The sequence below is a fragment of the Hippocampus comes genome, unplaced genomic scaffold (genome assembly GCF_001891065.2).
Source record: "Hippocampus comes isolate QL1 unplaced genomic scaffold, H_comes_QL1_v1.1 scaffold57, whole genome shotgun sequence".
NCBI lineage: Eukaryota > Metazoa > Chordata > Actinopteri > Syngnathiformes > Syngnathidae > Hippocampus > Hippocampus comes.
Window position 1 is genome coordinate 2,748,099 of NW_017805039.1, and position 5,572 is coordinate 2,753,670.

General features: G+C 43.3%; 1 protein-coding gene across 1 annotated transcript in view; it reads left to right on the forward strand.

Annotated features, from left to right (window-relative positions):
• The first annotated feature begins 2,739 nt into the window (after positions 1–2,739).
• The window catches only part of zmiz1a (zinc finger, MIZ-type containing 1a), a 137,468-nt gene continuing 134,635 nt past the window's right edge, over positions 2,740–5,572 (forward strand). The window contains exon 1 of the mRNA XM_019863990.1: positions 2,740–3,488. The gene's annotated coding sequence lies outside the window, so the exon portion shown is untranslated. The remainder of the gene's footprint in view (positions 3,489–5,572) is intronic.

Genomic DNA, 5,572 nt, shown 5'->3' on the forward strand with positions numbered 1-5,572 from the left:
CCCAGAACCTCTTGACTGTGCGGCAGATGTGCTATTCCTTGACTGCATTACTGCAGTCTTTTCAATCACTTTGAAACACGTGATCAGCGATGGTTCGACATCTCTTACCTGAAACTTAGACAAAATTGCAAACAATAATCTACATTTACCAGATCATTGTTGTGCTAAACTACCCTTAGTTTTTTTTTTTTGGTCACTATAATGTGCCACCTTTTTATGTATTCCTGTTCGCAGACACAATGAAGCAATGGTGTGTGCAAGCCCAGCATGCAGAGTGAGACATTTTCAATATCTGATGCACGGCAGCCCTCCCTCTGGCCACCTCCAGCCTTGCCAGACGCGGAAGAGAGAGAGAGCGAGAGAGAGAGAGAGAGAGAGAGAGAGAGAGAGAGAGAGAGAGAGAGAGAGAGAGAGAGAGCGACGAGCTGGTGTGCGTGGGTAGCGTGCGTGCGCCGTGCGTGCGCCGCGCGCATAGCGAGGAGAGAACATTGTTCCTTGACGTCACCGCTCAGCTCAGCCTGCCGCTGCTCTCAAACGCGTCTTTGTTATTCCGAGGCTTCCACCGAGAGACCGGACGCCCGCAAAACACGGAACCGGATCTTTTCATCTGCCGGCGCCGTGCAAACATCGACAAGACTCGCACACGCGGAGGGTCAACAAAAGTCAACCGCTTTCACTGCATACCGGTGAAAAATAGTCAACCTAATTGTGATAGCTGAAGAGCATTCACACGTGTTATTATGCACCAAACTTAATAATAATTCTGATTATTTTGTGAAATTTTGCTATTTTACTCACGTTTGCCGACCTATTAGGAGTTCCAACTTCAAAATATCAGATTCAAGACATCTTGCAAACTACTTCTACTTACTTTTTCAACAATTCCACATTTTCTATGAACAAAAAAATCCAAATAAAAGTCACCCTTCCACATATCACAACGTGTCCTGATATCACAGGAACTGTTTTAAACATTCCCCCAAAAACCCCAAAAGTGTTTATTTTCCACCTTTTCATGACAGCATTCCCAAATCAGTGTGTTTCACATATTTACATCACTATTCTTCACCATTGATTCAAACCACTCCAACTTGAAAAATGTTTAGGTCATCCAATAGTTCTCGGGAATATTTTTCACACTACCAAAATCCCCCAAATTTCAAACTATAATCCCCAAATTAAAACTTTCTTTTACAGATTTTATTTCCTCCTTCCACATTTCCTGACCAATTCCAAGCGTTCCAACTTCGGCTCACCTGTTACATTTCAACAAGTCAAAGAATTTCAAATCATTTTGGTTCAGCTTTTGAACTCAGATCCGATTTCTACAGAAATTGAATCACGTAGTCGCATTATATTGTTGACATTTTGCATGGTGGACAAGTACACATCTGCCTCTCAGTTTTAAGGTTTTGGGTCTGAATCTTGGCCCAGGCTTCCCTGAGTGGAATGTTTGCCGATATTTTCCCCTTGCTTATCTCTTGTTTTTGTGTTTATTTGTCAGGGACCGTGGACAGAAAAAGTAAAAGTAGAAATACTATGTACCAGATCACTGCTTTGTAGCTAAGTGTATCTGTAATCCCTGTGGCAGGTAGGAACGATAATTATGAAAAGTTTAGTGAAAATCGTACAAGGATGACAAACAGCATGCATTTATGCACACATAAACATAAGTACATTGTTCACGCTTGAGATAGTTTCAGCAAATACACCAACATAAATTGCTGCCTTCCGTGTATACTAACAAAGTGCAATATCATGCAAATATGCTCACACAAAATACATCTGTCTATATACACTCACATAGGTTACAATACTCACTCCTATAGAATGTACTGACATAAAGTATAATCATAGAAACACATTCTGCAAATATATGCCCAAATGAATTTCATCGATCACTCTATTCTGTACAGTGTATTGAAGTGGTTACAAGAATCCGGTCTCCTCCCACGTTCCAAAAACATGCCTGTTAGTTGATAGGAAGACTCAAAATTATCCATCGGTTTGAATATGTGCCCTGTGATTGACCAGCGACGTCCACAGTGTACCTAAGCATGTGCCCAAAGTCAGCTGGGATAGGTTTCAACTCACAGCCACAAGTACGAGCAGTATAGAAAATGAATACTTGGATAATAACAATAACTGTGATGACATATGACAGCGAAGTAATTATAATTATTTCTAATGCATAATTACTCTCATTAGTGGCACAGCAAACAATAACAGTATGCCTTTAAGCACCATTCTTTGCTCATACACACCATCAATCATTATGGCTTTGCAAAAATAATAATGCTCTTTATGCTGTTAGTTGCAGTTCTACTTTGTGCATTTTGCGCCTCATGGAAGCTTAACAAGGCATCCGCAACATTAGAAACAGCTGTCACAATGATGAAGCACAATTCTACACCATTATACATGTAACAGCGTCAGTGAAACTTGTGCATTTGCTGTATTATTATTTTTTTAAGCTTGGTTTTTGATGTTTGCTGGTGTTGAATGTTCAGGTGTAGCTAATAAAAACCTGTTTCTTTGACAGACAGGTATGTCTTGAGTATCATGAAATTCATTTCATTTTTGTAAAAATAATTTCAATGATTGTAGTCACAGCCAGTGAAAACCCCAACGTCACCATCTCAAGAAATCAGAATATGGAGAAGAAACAATAAATAATAACTTTTTAAAACTGAACTAAGTAATCAAAAATAGCAATCCATATCTGACTCCATGTCCACCAATATGCAAATAATATAGAAATAAACAATTCATTAAATTGACACGTATTGACAATTTAGTCTTTCATGAACCTATAGTATGTTTTGGAGTGGGAGAACAATGAATGCCTGAGCTGAGATTCAAACCGAGAATTTCAAAACTGAGTGGCAATTTTCACCACAACCACTGCGCTGCCCAATAAAAACACATTGTGACATCATAACATTTATTGTTGGTCGTGTTGTGAACATAAACAAAATACCGCATCCCACACTCCAAAAAAAAAAAAAGAAAAAGAAAAAAAAAAAAGAAAATTACACGAGTTCCATTAAAAAAATCATTATTTCTTCTTGGGTGGGGTCCATGCCAAAACATGACACTGTCGTGTTGTGTGTGTGTGTGTCTCTCCAGGAAGCCCCGGTAGAGGCTGCCGTCCACCGGTTCGACATGGCAGACGGGCAGGCAGACAGACTCCTCCTCGTGCTGGTGTGGGGGGGTACGGAAGGAGAAAGTCCGGCTCACATTTTCCTCCTCACCGCGGAGCCCGGTCCTCTTCTTCGCTGTGGTAACTGAATAGCCCCGTGTAATCTGACACTTCAACTTGCCGTGCTCTACGGTAGTTGATTCAGTCACTCAGTTGCACCGTGGGCTCGGAGGAGCAGCTCCAGAGAGAGGGAGTGAGAGGAGAGAGAGAGAGAGAGAGAGAAACGTACGCACGCGGAGGGGTTTTTATTTCAGCGTCGCAGAGGAGGACTCGCTTGGAGCTCCAAGTAAGTTTGGCGCCTTGTTCCGGAGCTCGTAGCGCGGCTTGCACGCTCTCGCTGGCCGGGTAGTACCTGCTAACAATAGACTGACCTCGTCGGAACCTTTAAGCGGGCGAAGTCGTGTCATAAGCTGGGCAGGCAGGGCTGACTGGTGGCGCTTCGGCGCTGGTGGTGCTTTATATCGTGTCGGTTTGTTGTTGGCGTGCGGTGCCTGTCACGTTTGGACATCCGTGGACGCCCGCTTTGCATGTGGCCGGCTGCCTGCCTCCCACGACGCGGCGCCGCTGAGCGCCTCGCCCGGGTGCATCAAACCAAGCCAGCCGGTCGGCCGGTTCCGATCGACCGGCGGCTGATGGCCGTGGCTTGATGTTAGTACAGCGAGAATGTGTGTCACACAAGGCTGTGTTTGTATTAACTGATACATGCCACTCATACAATTAACAACGGGGGGTTGTTGTTATGCTTTGCACAACAATAATGCAGCATCAGTGTCATTTGTCACCTTGAGGGTGCACCCGCGATACACCTTTTAATGGGACCTCCGCCAAGGCTGGATCATCCTAATAAACACCACCTTGAACACTTTCATGGATCCAATTAACAACTGAGTATGATACTTAAAGGTATTTTTCATCTGAATGTGGTCTATGGATTTTTAATGGGACCTTCACCAAGTCTGGATCATCCTAAGAAGCGCTAAAGTGAACACTTTCATTGATAAATAGTAAAAAATGGTTTAACTGTTCCGATAACTAATGAATGGTATTTTGGCATTGCTGTCCGTGGATTTCTAATGGAACCTCCACCTGGGCTGGCTCATCTTCACAAGCACCATATTGAAAACGTTTGGGGATAGGTAGCCGATGATAAATGTTATAATTGTTATACTAACAATCAGGTATGTTACTTTATCATGATGGTTCTCACGCGTGGTGTGGGTTGTGGATTACTTGTGGTTCCTAAACTTAAGTGGTTCTTTTTCCATATTTGAGGGCATTCTAGGCAATATTAAAAAAAAAAACAAAAAAACATCTATTGTCTGAGGCTTCAGCAACTTGGGTTCATGAAGTTGAGTGCTCATGAAATGTATTTTTCAAGTACTGTACTAATATTGAAGCTGTCATGTGGCGTAATGTATCACTTTTGAAAATCATGTAAACTATTTTTTTTAAACTCCTCAAACTATGTTTCTGCTTTTGTGATTAAAAGACGTTTTGTGGTCATATCTAGAGTTTGGGGATATTTGTAGGGTTCTGTTCCACAGGCAACTTTCGTTGAACAGCTTTGTCTGGATAAAGTTCAAAGAATCTTCTAGTCTAAAAATAAGATGAGGAGGGAAAATGCATCTTGTTTGTTGTCATTATCACTGAGATATGAAGCGCTTCTTGATCCCTTTTTGCAAAGCCGCACCAAGAAACAGTGGAGTCTCTCTTGGCCCGTGCCCCACCCCTTTGCCAAAATTTGTGAAAAGTATCTGTTTTTTCAAGCGCCATTACGGTAACAAATAAACAAACGGCGATGAAAACATAATCTCCTTGGCAGCGCTAATAAGAATGGAAATGACACAATGCACAGGTGTGAGTTTAATCTCTTTGCACAACATGTCAGTGCACATGTGGAGAAACACCTGGACGCCTTGACACGGAATCACTGAACTAACAGCAGCAGAGGCAAGGCACATTTGTCCAAGCTGTTAAAGTCCCCCTGCCTTAAGTCTGTAGGAACCTCCCCATTAAATTCCTCCGTCTGGATGTGAGGCCAGCCGGGGAAGAGCGCGGCCCGAGTGCATGTGGGGGGGCTCCCGACGGGAGGGGGGGGGGGGAGACCAGCGCCCAGCGCCCATCTCTTAATTCCTCTTCGAGGACGTCTTAACGGGGTCAGAAAGAACCTTGGCGTGCGATTAGAACACGCCGTCCTCGATAAAACACCTTTTCTGGCAGCGTGTCAAACCAAGGAACAACAAGCGCAACTGTTTTCAGGTTTTGTGTTGCAGCGGTGTTGCGCTGGATTGCAGGTGTCCAATCCCTGCATCTTGGAGAGAGTAAACAGCTTTTTTTGAGGGAAGGGGAGCGGGGTGGGTGGTGGGGGGG